Genomic DNA, 13,861 nt, shown 5'->3' on the forward strand with positions numbered 1-13,861 from the left:
AGGGGCCTCACCAGATTAACCCTAGCATGGTGAATGTTTTGACCACTGCATCTTAGAAAGAGTACTGACTGTTAGAGAAGAGTTAATAGATCATAGACTTATAATTAGGGGGGTAACTTACTTCCCTCTCCCCCAATTCATAGAGGACCAGGGAAATTAAATGACATGCCTATCATGATCATGATACAAGTAGCAAGTATCAGATCCATGATTCAGACTAAGGTTCTCTTGACTACAAATCCAATTTCAGTCTCCATGGTGGATAGATCATTCACATTTATAAAATAATTAATCCTTGAGGAATGGAAAAATCCCCAAAATGGTAATAAATGGAATGACAAAAGGGTTTTATTCTCCTAAAAAGTACAAATGGACAGTAATTAAAATCTTTTTTTTTTTTCAGTTTCTCAAGTTTTATTGCAATACTGTGGGTGACCACAGGGAGAAAACCAGAATATTGGAAAGGTATCTCTCCAGTAACTAAATTCTAATAGAAGCCTTTGTTATTTCCTTATCACCATAAAGCACTTAGGTCTTCAGTCATTCTAAAGTGGTTTGTTCATCTCGTTCCAACATTCTTTCCTCAACTTTGAAAGACTTAAGAGCTCTGATCCATGAAATGACCAACAATGATTTCACATGTTCAATGTTAAAGAATGCTACCCACCAGAGAATGAATTGAGGGACTCATGATACAGGATGAGGCATCCATTTTAACGTGGTCAGAGTGGAAATTTGCTTTGACTATGCATATTTCTTAGAAAATACTTTTCTTCTCAATAGAAGGAGAAAGTAGAAGGAAGAAAAAATAAATGCTTGTTAATTGAAAAAAAATTAGATATTTAAAAGGTAGTCAATATCCAGGGAGTGAAAGAAAATTGGAAAGCATGTTTTCTCAAGATTATCTAACAAGAAAGCTTGAGAGAAATTGCTTTCTGATGTTAAATAGCAATCAATTGGGCCATTCCTGAAAGCACTTCATAATACTATGTTTTGCTTCTAGAAGGAATTTCTTTCTGCCCCTAGCTAGTGATCAAATTTATATTCCAGAGCATAAAGATTGATATCCTGGGTAATTTTATCCTTGATTATATAACTGCAAATGTACTTCTTCCCATATGCAATAAATGAATAATTCCTTTTTAATTAAATAAATGCCAAGCCACCCAGCATAGGCCCAGGAATGGCCTTAATATAGCCCCATGTATGCACACAAATGCTGAAAACCATGGGGAGGGAACAGATAACATTTTCACACCTTCAATTGCTTATTAGAAATAGCAGCAGGGAAAATAAATTATTTTGACAGTCACATTTTTAAGGGTTGCTGCAAGTACAATATTTGGTTTCATAATCATGAATATAATGAAAAAGCATCTGCTCACGAAGTATGGACCTCTTCTTGCCAAAGCCAGCCAGCCAAGCATAGAAAAAAGAGTTCCTATTTACATAAAGGCACTACTAGTAGATGCAAGGTACCTTGTGGTATGTGTGCAGATGTAAGTATATGTATATATGTGTGTATGCGTATATGTATATGTATGTATGTGTATGTGTGTGTGTGTGTGTGTGTATTTTAAGGGCAGAGCCAATGTCATTTCTTTTTAAATAGGGTTATTGAATCTGACATAAGCCCATAGATTCTGAATGAAGGTTATAGGGGTGCTTGGTTTTCTCCACCAACACATCACAAAGACTAGAACTTCTTCCTGTTCTCCCTACCAATTAGTACTACTAATTCCATTAGGCCAATAGAATCATTTTTTTTTTGGTGGGGCAATTGGGGTTAAGTGACTTGCCCAGGGTCACATAGCCAGCAAATGTCAAGTGTCAGAGACTGCATTTGAACTCAGGTCCTCCTGAATCCAGGGCTGGTACTCTATCCACTGTGCCACCTAGCTGTCCCCAGGCCAATAGAATCTTTTTTTTTTAATTTTTTAAATTTTTTTTAGGAGCAATGAGGGTTAAGTGACTTGCCCAGGGTGACACAGCTACTAAGTGTCAAGTGTCTGAAGCTGGATTTAAACTCAGTTCCTCCTGAATCCAGGGCTAGTGCTTTATCCACTGAGTCACCTAGCTGCCCCCAGGCCAATAGAATCTTTTTTTTTCTTTTTTGCGGGGCAATGGGGGTTAAGTGACTTGCCCAGGATCACACAGCTAGTAAGTGTCAAGTGTCTGAGGCCAGATTTGAACTCTGGTACTCCTGAATCCAGGGCCGGTGCTTTATCCACTCCGCCACCTGGCTACCCCCTAATAGAATCTTAAAGGATGAATGTACCTGCATAAATCTACCTGACTACCCCTGAGATGTTTGTTTGTTTAATCAGAAGGAAAATGTAAATCTAGTCATTTCAGCTCATTTTTGGTTAATGAGGAGAATCAGGCACAAGGGACATGAGTATAATCACCTGGAGGCATATTTCCTACATTTCAGTTGTTCTACAACAAATCTCATGCTTTGCTTCTGTTGATATTGCCACCTATTCTGCCTGAGTCATTTGTTGGTATAAGAATCTTAGTGTATTCAATGTCAAGAAGTCCTGGGCCTTTAAAAGCAAATATTTAATACTTATCTCTCTGGTCACACAAACTAATTTAGATAAGTATGTTATATTTGAGACTAGTGCGTTGCATTATTCTGTAAAGCAACATTGTCTTTTTTTGTTTGTTTGTTTGTTTTTTTAGTGAGGCAATGGGGGTTAAGTAACTTGCCCAGGGTCACACAGCTAGTAAGTGTCAAGTGTCTGAGGTCGGATTTGAACTCAGGTCGTCCTGAATCCAGGGCCGGTGCTCTATCCACTGCGCCACCTAGCTGCCCCAACATTGTCAATTCTGAAAAATCTGAGAGTGGGGGGTGGGGGAGGGAGAGAGGGTGTTGGAGGAGAAAAGGACAAATTTTTAACATGTTTATTCCCACTTTTTAACATTTGCTCCTAATCCTGTTGCCACATGGAGGTTACTCCCTGTTTCTTTCTACCAGAAGACAATTCATCCTGTAGAAGCTTTTCTTCACGATGAAACCTTTGTCAACTAATGTAAAATACATAAGGCTCTCTCTATGGCACTCTTGGTCTCTGACTATATATGTGTATATATAGTGTGTGTAGAGTATATACATGTATATGTATATGTACATGCATATTATAAGATATCCATATATAGATATAGATGTATACATATACATACATAAAGATGGATAGATGGATGGATATCTTATAATGCAGGGACTAGACCTATGATTTAATTGTTTGTTGTGGTGGTGGGGGGGGCAATGAGGGTTAAGTGACTTGCCCAGGGTCACACAGCTAGTAAATGTCAAGTGTCTGAGGCTGGATTTGAACTCAGGTCCTCCTGAATCCTTGGCTGGTGCTTTATCCACTGTGCCACCTAGCTGCCCCGCTATGATTTAATTGTTGTAGGGAACTCTCTGGTGATGAAATTCCCTCTATCAATTTAGGTATGAACATGAAACATATAGTATTAGAGAGTTTCCTAGAACCATATGAATTTAAGCAACTTTCTCAGAGTCACCCAGCTAGTATACATCAGAAGTGGGATGTGAATCTAGGTCTTCTTGACTCTGAGACCATCTCTGTCTTCACTATACCATGCTATCTTTCAGTAATATCTAATATGTAACATAACAGTATATATTATGTAGAATACAATAACATATAGTATATATGACAACATATGATATTATATATAATATACTATGCATACTTCCATAATTCATTGGATTTGTAAGCACTTCAATGTTTTTATTCCCTCTGGTAGTGCTAATTACAGCTGAATCATGCCATCTCATGTTACTCCTGTCCATATTGTTTCATAAGTCCTTCACTGGAGCAGGGGTGGAGGAGAGGGCTTGCCAGTGGACCAATGGCTTTATTCTAAGCTTTTGAAAAATGTGAGCTTCAGTCAAGAAGACAGTATCCATTTGTTCTCATTCACTCTCTAGTTTTTAATGTATATTGATTTGATTGATCTTCTTCAATTTTACTAATGTATGTTTTAGTGACATAATTTTCTCCCTGAGTTTTGCTTTAGTTGTGTCCCAGAAATTTTGGCAGAACTGATTACTATTTTATTGTGTTATGGTCTGTAAAGGATATGATTATCATTTTAAAAAAGATTTATTTACAATATGATGAGCTAATATATGGCCAGATTTTGTACAAGTTTATGTAATACTGAAAAATATGGATATTTTTAGCAATACCATTTAAATGTCATGCTTTTTTTAGCTTTAGTTTCTTCAGTAACTTGTTCAATTCTATACTTTCCCTTTTATTTATCTTTCTGTTATTTTTGTCCAAAACTGAGAGATCGATCTTCATCCTCCCTGTGTAATCACTTTTCTTTCTCATAAATCTCTTTGGTGATTTCATTTTTTCTACCTCTTACACACAATTCATCATTGATAATATGCTGCAGCCTATATCTGCACATCATGTATCTCTCTATCATTCTTTGGATAACCCACAATTTGAATCTCCTATGGCCTGGTTTCCAGTCCAAGTGGAAACCTTTTTGGTAAACTTCTGGGAATTCAAAATGCCATTCCTTGTTTATGTGCTACTTAATATGATCAAGCAGGCAGCTACATAGCTCAATGGATACAAGCATTGGGCCTGGAGTCAGAAAGACCTGAGTTCAAATCAGGATTCAGATATTTGCTAGCTATGTGACCCTGGGCAAGTCATTCAACCTCTGTTTGCCTTAATCCACTGGAGAAGGAAATGGCAAACCATCCTTGCCAAGAAAACCCCATGGACAGTATGGTCCATTGGGTCAGGAAGAATTGAACATGACTGAACAACTGAACATTAGCAAATATGTTCCATGGCTTAATTACTGAAACTCTTTATCCAGCATGTAATGTTTGAACATTTTAGGTTTGCTTCTGCAGTGATTTAAAACCATCATGATCATGCATAAAACAATGTTGTTGTCTGTGCAGTGATGACATTAAACTCTAACCATTCCTGACTACATTCTTATAGTTTCTCAACATGTCATCAAATAATTTCCAAACTACCACCAGAGTTCAAAGTTTGCAAACTCATTTCCAAAGAATAGTCAGTTGCATACACATACCCTTATTTGCATTCTGTACACTGCAACAGAATAGCTCTCTCATTCTTCTGTTACCCAGTAATCTTCATTAGATGCATAAAGCGACCAATATATGAATGTTGGCATTCTTGCAGCACAAACATCAAGAGGAAACACTACATTTGCAACCTGATTAAGTAATTATTTACTGCTTAAGTCACCATTAAAGAATTTTTATGGTGAACCCTTTGTACTATCATTGTGAATTCCCAAGGAGTTCTTGAACAACTAAATGGGAACCACTACACTATAGCAAGTGTTCTTTTTGTGACTCCCTTTTTAAATGCATAAAATAAAATATATGAAATTACAAAGGAAACCAATTATATTGAAATAGAGTTATTAAAAAATGTAAATTTATGGGTCCCAAATTAAAACCCCTAATCTATAGGAAGAGACTCATTACTTACCTTCAATTGTTTAGTAATCCTTTTCCATCTCTATGTCACATTTTTCTGTCCAGAAGCTGATTAGCATAGACAGCAAAAAACGAAACAAAACAAAACAAAAAAACCCTTTCTCTTTGATAGAATCTAGCTCAACCCAGATACCTAGTCACTTCGGACTTATAGTACCAAGCTGGGGTGAAGGCTTTCTCTTCTGAATCTGAACAATAATGTGGCACTAGAAATTAGAGAAAACGATCTCCCCACTTTGCCTGTTATATCTGAAAGAGATGAGAAGGTATGGTAGAAGTTATGTTGTAAAAGCAGCTAGGTGACAATTGATAAAGTGTTCATCTGGAAATCAGGAAGACCCAAGATTCAATCTTGCCTCAGATACTTAATGGTGTTGTGACCCTGGGTAAGTTATTTAACCTCTGTCTGCCTCAGTTTCCTAACCTGTCATATAAGAGATGGACTCAGTGACCTCTTAGATCCCATCTGTCTCTCAATCTCCTACTCATATCAAATAGCCTACCTCTTAAATTTCTCACCACAAGCAAGGCACTATAGAGACATAGTGTATAAGGTGATTAAGGAAAAAGATAGTCTGTACTTTCAAAGAGGTTATATTCTAATGGAGAGAGAGTACACAGAGAACAATCTTATAAATAAATAGAAATACATAAATAGCTCTTAATAAGGAACTTGCCCTCAAAGCTTTTAAACTTATAGAGGGAGAGAAGGAAATAAATAAGCATTTACTTAAGCACCTACTATGTGCCAAGCACTGTGCTAAATGCTTTACAAATATTATCTCATTAGATTTCTCACTATTAGAATGAGTAGAATTACAAAAACAGCATGAAGAAAAGAACCTCAATTTGTAATATGAGGACCTGATAATTGGAACAAGAGGTTTAATATCAGGGCTAAGAAGATCATTAATATTTGAAGCAAATAGTATAAGGAATAGTGCTCTGCTCCATTGATCTCCCATTAGTCTTTCTTGCTGTCTAAGTATCTAATCTCTCTTTCTGTCCCTTTTTCTTTCTTTTTTTTTTAATTCTCTCATTCTATCTTTCTTCTCTTTTATTATCTAAATCACCTTCCCCATAGCTTTTAACAAAGGGAAAACCAGAGCAGGTAGGTGGAATGCATAGAGCAGAGCACAACCTTGACTTTTTTGTTGTTGTTCAGTCACTTCAGTTGTGTTCAACTCTTTGTGATTCCATTTTGGGGGTTTTGTGACCCCATTTGGGGTTCTCTTGGAAAAAATACTGGAGTGGTTTGTCATTTCCTTCTCTAACTTATTTTACAGATGAGGAAACTTAGGGAAATGGGGTTAAGTGATTTGCCCAGGGTCACACAGGTAGTAAGCATGTGAGGAAAGATTTGAACTCACGATGAGTCTTCCTGACTCCCAGCCAAGCACTCTATCCACTGTGCCACCTAGTTGTCCACAACTCTGACTTACTAAATATTTTAAAAAATAGAATAATGCTCCTGAGTTCTGTAACTTCATTAGTTATTCCTCCCACTTAAATACCTTAGAAGATGTAACCCTACCCCCCCAGAAAAGTAAGAAGTACTGAGATATTTTTTCCTTTGTACTCACCTTCCTTTCAACTTCCTAAATGCAAGAAAAAAGGGGACAGGAGGAGGTAAGAAAGTAGCTACTACTTGGCTTGGCACACTATTGCAAATGAAAAATGACAGATTCTTTTCTCACATTTTGTATTTTAAATATTGCTGTCAGACTAAGGCTTTGCCAAGTTTCGAACCAGAATGAAATGTTAGAGGGGAAACTAAGTGTGTAAAAAAGTGAAACAAAAAAAAAAGAAGAAGAAATTGTGCATATATGTTTTTAAAGGCTTGTTACTACCTCTTGGGGGGAAAAAGAATAAATTATTAGCCATAATTATATTTCTATATGGTTTCATTCCTCACCTATTTCTTTCCTACTTCCTTTCATCAGGGATCACATATATGTATGTAGGTATGTATGCATAAGCAATGTGTTTGTGTGTGTGTGTGTGGTGATATTTTGTTTGAAACCACATAGTATAACTACAAGGATATTGATGTTTTGGGGAGAAATGACATTTCCCAAATTTGAGCTGGCCCATTCTCCTCTTCCTGTGTAATTCTGGGGCCAGTTTACTATCCACTTTCAGTATTTGTCCAAGATGGACACTAATGGGCTAATTCTATAAACTGCCCATCCAATTATATATCATAGCCCAGACAATAAGCATTCTTCAGCCACTTGTTTTTTCCTGCGAAGGTTGTTAAGCAAAACTTTTTCCAGAGACTCTGAAATGTTCTAGGGCCTAATGATTCAAATTAGCACAGTATTATAATGTGACACACAACTGGAGTATTTTACAGTTCTTACAAATTATAGGAAATCCCACTTCAACTTGGATTTTGCAATGATTCACCTCCATGAGAGAAGCAAATACCTTTGCTGAGCATAAATCTTGTTTTATCCCTCACTTAATAATCCAAGAAGTGAAAAACAAGATCATTTATTGTATGGAGCAAACTGCCTCAGTTTACCCAAATAACTCGAGGAGACCACCAAGTCAAGCAGAGACAGATTTATTACATTCCCATAGGAATGGGCAAGTTCAATACCTGAACCACGCCAGCCAATACATTCCTTGACCTTATATAGGAATGTTGGTCAGAGGGGAAGTCCCCACGCACACTAGGGTGAGCTCACAATCTAACATTCCATCCTGTCTCACCCAGGGTGCCTGTTCAGCTCGTGATCAATGTATGGAGACATGCGTATGTGTTCCAGGAACAAGGGGGAAAAGGGGAGGGGAAACAAGGTCAAACCAAAGGAAGAGGAAATGGGGGAGTGACAGTCAGATATTTCAGATCTCACAGTTCCCACTGACTCCCCTCTCCCGGCCCCTGTCTCTAAAGATATTCAACCTGAATAACAGGAAGAGTCACTCAGGTGCTTCAGCATTGTTAAGGATGACAGGGTTAAAATTTATCTTCGGTTATGTTGGGAAGTCAAAGAAATAGAATAAAGAATAAAAGAATAACACATTGTTGGGACCCTAGGGTCAAGGGGATTCTGCTCTGAGAAAAAGAGACATGTCACTTAACATCTGGTCTCAACTCAATTGCTGCATCCTGTGCCAAGCCCCGTCCTTTCTTCTTGAGTCCCGAGTATTGAATTGGTGGGCTAACTCCCTGACCCACTGACTGGGGTTCTGACACATGATGGATTGCAGACAAAACTAATATGTAGCTGACAAGTGGGGAGACTGAGCAGAAGTAAAAATACTGTTAATTGGCAATAAAACTTAAAGGAGACAGTGAGAATTTGACAAGCAATAAACTTCTAAACGAACTATACTGGGGCAGGGCTGGGTACCTTCCAGACCCCATCCTCAGAGTTTAATCTGACTCAAATCCATAATCATATCATACATTTATATTGTTGCATCTTTGAAGGAATCTTATATGACCTAAACATATGCATACAAGAAACTTTATTTGAGTCATGTTTTCAAGGCTGCATTTTGTTCCACGTAATTATTATTTTTTACAAATCACACAATAAACTGAGTAGGATTTTGTATTGTCTGAACCTCTCATTCAACTGTGTGACAGTAAAAATATGATCTACTGTAGATTATAGTTTGAAAAAAAATCTGCTTTTTCTCTTCTCATTTGCATCAAGGATACTGTCAAAATATGTGTAGGTTATTATGATGTCAAGGTACATGCTATGGCGTTCCTCTCTGAGCTCCCACTTTCACACTGCCAGATTGGGTTCCCAGAGGGTGGCTTCTACTTCTGCCCTCAGGGTTCTAGGTATAATTCCTACGGGGTCAAAGGGCAGGTTCTCTCTCTCTTTTATATATATATATGTGTGTGTGTGTGTGTGTGTGTGTGTGTGTTTGTATGTAAATACATATATGTACATATATAATATACATACAGGATAAATTCAGGATAATCTCAGAGACAGGGTACTAAAATTAAGAAAGACCAGGAAAAAAGCCTTATGCTACTCCTAAAGTTCAGTGATCTTTCTTCTTTCTATTGTATTCTTCTCTCTTCTAACCTCCTTCCAAGTAAAGGCTAGATGTCCCTTCTGCCCCTTTTTCCTCTCTTTTTTCCCCATTGAAGTAATTCTTCCATTCTTTCAATGGACACTTCATCTTTCCTGGTTCCTTGGAGAATACAGAGATGAACCAAGCTACTCTTCCCTCAAACTCTTCTACTTTCTCCTCTAGTAAAGGCCAGCCTACATGTTGTACATGTGTAGCTCTGAGGTGAGAGAGATTTTTTTTTTTTTAAGTCAGACAACCCTAAAGTTTGGGATGTAGAAGAATGTGAATAGTGAACAGTAGTGCCACTGAGAAATTATGAAGTCAGAAAAAGAAGCTGGCATACATGGAAAGACAACATACTGAGTTTGATATAATGGTCATCCAGATGAAGATGTCCTTTGAAGCACCATATTGTGTGTGCATTTCGGGGGGGGGGGATGGAGGAGTCCTTGTCTCTCCCCAAAACTTCAGTACAGGCTCTGATATCCTCTGGCTTATTCCCATCAGCTTTGACAACACTCCCCCCACCCCCACCAGGGCAATGAGGGTCAAGTGACTTCCCTAGGATCATACAGCTAGTAAGTGTCAAGTGCCTGAGGCTGGATTTGAACTCAGCTCCTCCTGAATCCAGGGCCATGCTTTATCCACTGTGCCACTTAGCTGCCCCCTTGACAATACTTTTAATTGGCTGCTGAGCTAGAACTCTGTGTATGTGCTAAAACAGACCCTGCCCCTCAGTCCTTTACTTCCTGCCTGCCTTGAAGTGTGGTGATGATTCTCTGAGTTCCAGAGGGTTAGCCCTTCCCCAAACTGGACTACCAGCCATGAGCTCATGGCCTCCTGGGCAAACCTATGTCTGGAATGGGGGGTTACTTGCTGTTTTGCTTTTTTTTTTCCTTTAGCCCAGAGCCCTGTGAGATCTCAAATGGTAGTTGGCTTCTTTCTCCTTCCTGGACATGGGATCAGTGAGGCATCAGATACTGAGAAAGTTGTGACAGGAAGAAGATGACTGGAATGAGATGACTAGAGAGAACCCACATGGAAAAAACAAAAATGGCCAAGTTAGACTGATCAGTAGAGGTGAAATGTAAAATTGGCATCCAGCAACACTGGTCTACTTGCACTTCCTCCAACACAACACTCCATCTCTTATCTTATGACTGTCCCCCATGTCTAGAATTCTCTATGCTGTCACCTCTACCTCTTAGTATCCCAGGCTTCTTTCAAGATTCAGCTCAAATCTCACCTATTGTAAGAAGTCTTTCCTATTGGCCCTCTCCTCACCCTCCCTCCCCCAGCTGTTAATACCTTCCTCCTTTCAGATTACTTTTATATACTATGTCAATATCTCATATGTACCTAGATATTGACTTGTCTCTCCCATTAGAATGTGTGATTCTTTGTTTTGGCTTATACTTGTATTTCCAGAGCTTAGCACAGAGCTTGGCACATAGCAAGTACTTAATAAATGTTTGTTTTGATTTGACTGACAAAAATCTCCCCTTGAAACCTGTGTGTTGTCCTGTCAACTGATTATAATAATTCCGAGATTCTTTATGGTTTAGCATTCCGTTTTCTGTGTGGGATAATAAAACTGCCTGTTCGATATTTGAATCATGTTTGTATTCTGGGTACGTTATTTACTTCTTCTCCACCCACTAGGGAGGATCCCTTTTATCAGAGCCCAAAATAGATTCCTTCCTCAGGAACCAGAGGCAGGAATAGAATTTGAACACTGGGTAACCTAGCTCCCCCACTGTGGAGACAGGCAGCCCTAGAGTAAGTAATGAGCCCACAACAAACCTTGAGGGCAGGTAAAGGACAGGGATTGGGAATGTCTCCAGCCCCTATGGCCTCCACATAGTGGTGCCTGGCTAGCAGCCTGTGTGCTAATGTCCTGTATGCAGTTAAAGATGCATGTTTGTATCTCAAATAAGAGTCAGATTCTAACTTGTTGCCTACACAGACTCTATTTAATCCAATTTATATGTTATGAACTGTGTAACAACCTACCTTCTTTCATAGAAATAGACATTAGTCACTATTTTCATATTTGTAAGCAAAATACTTTTCTAAGCAGTGTGTTTCTGTAAAATCAAAAAAAAGGTGATCTATAAGATATAACCAATCACAAAAAAGAAACACGAAATTCAAGTAATTAGAGAGAAGCAGAAAAGAAAAAGTAATCAACATGTTTTAACACCTACTCCATCTATTCAGACTTCGTGAACTCCTAGTCTAACATAAAGACGGGAGGTAGGGGAAACGGGCCTTTTAAAAAATTCTTTCCTACTTTATTTAAAGGGATGCGAATGTTATGCTTTCCCATCTAATGACATTGATTTTTAATCTTTTAGTATGAGAGATTGATTTTTTTAACCTTTATGTTAGAAACATTTATTAAACGGCTTCTCCTTGGTGGAGTGGCCAAATGAATAAATAGGAACTTCAAATAACCTTCTTTCAGCTCCACTTAAAAAAAACTTTATAAAATGGTGACAGAGTCAGAACGCCCTGCAGAAACCATAAAACAAAGACTGAGACACGCAGAAGCAGATAAAGTAAAGCTTAGGAGCTATATTTCTGAATCAATGATGACCTTTATTATTTCTACCCAGAGATCTCTCTGCTTTTGTCTTCATTTTGCCAGCGCTCTGACAGATTCTTGATAGGATGTAAGCTCTTTGAGAACAAGAGATATTTCATTATTTGTATGTATATCCCCAGGACCTAGCACCTAGCCTCCTACATAATAGTAATGGTAGTGGTAGTATTTATATAGCACTTTGAAGTTTGCTTTATTCACACTATTTAAATTTTCTTTATTAAAGATTATTTCTTTATTAAATATTATATTATTTAAAGAGCTTTGCCTCTATTATTCCATTTTATCCTCACAACAACCCTGGGAGGTGGGTACTTTTATTATCCCCAGTTTACAGATAAGAAAACTAAAGTAGAAAGCAGTTGGGACACACAGCTAGTTAAGTGTCTGAAGCTGGATTTGAACTCAGGCCTTCCTGATTCCAAGTCCATTTCTCTATCCACTTTGCCTGACAGGTGTTTTATAAATGCTTATTAAATGAACTTTTGAGGAATACTTTGAAAACTAGGAGGAAAAAAGGGAGAAAGGAACTTAAGTATTATTAAATTAGCTGTTTTTTAACGAACCATGTTTTTTAATGTCTCTTTAAACCTGTGAAGCTATGTTCTGTTTGTTTTTCAATCATCCCTTCTCTCCAGCATTTATTAAGTACTTTATTATTGCCAGGTACTATGCCAAGGACTAGGGATACACATATACACAAAGAGAACAGTACCTGCCCTCCAGAGACTTCTACCAGGGGAAGATGACGCATAGAGGAGAATAGTTATCAGGAAAGAGAGTTATGGTTTAGGGAGCCATGGAGATTGCAAGATGATGTGTGTGGCAGTCAATCATGAGTCCTTTCCAGAAGCAATAGATTACAGTGACATGATAGTCTGGAGAAACTATCATCAAATGCAACTCTTCCCCCTACCGCCAACCCCAAGGAGTACACCATATGGTGAAATTACAAAGAATTTTGGACTCCAGAGACATGCTCCATCCCCCATCCCCTTTCGAAGCATCCGTACCCTTCAGGTTCTCAACTGTAAAATGAAAGGGCGCAGCTCTTTAATCTTAAAGCACTCTTCCTTTTAAACAGTCTATTGTGCTAAGTAGAGCTGCTAAGGCATACCACTCTCACTCTATCAACTCGTTTGTTTGACCAACCTCAGCCCACAAAAATCTGAGAAAAGAGTTCAACCCCAAGAATTTGTGAAATAGTTTAAATGTGATTTAATGCTCCCCAAACCTTGACATGACCCCAAATTATATCACCTGCTAAGCCTTCCATGCCAATGTAGTCACCCTTTTGGAAGAAGACTCTGCTTCCAGAAATACCCTATTAAAATGAAAATATATCACCCACTAAGGACAACACCTTAACCCATTAGAATGTATTACCACCCACATTGACACAGATTATAGAATGAGAAAATTTTAGGGGCAGCTAGGTGTGCAGTGGATAAAGCAGCGGCCCTGGATTCAGGAGGACCTGAGTTCAAATCCAGCCTCAGACACTTGACACTTACTAGCTGTGTGACCCTGGGCAAGTCACTTAACCCCATTGCCCCACCAAAAAAAAAAAAAGAAAAAAAAAAGAAGAAAGAATGAGAAAATTTAAAACTTAGATTTTTATCAGATTGCCTGGGAATTAGACATAACATGTTTGCTGAGGAGGACATGCGTAT

This window comes from Dromiciops gliroides, chromosome 3 (assembly GCF_019393635.1).
Source record: "Dromiciops gliroides isolate mDroGli1 chromosome 3, mDroGli1.pri, whole genome shotgun sequence".
NCBI classification, from domain to species: domain Eukaryota; kingdom Metazoa; phylum Chordata; class Mammalia; order Microbiotheria; family Microbiotheriidae; genus Dromiciops; species Dromiciops gliroides.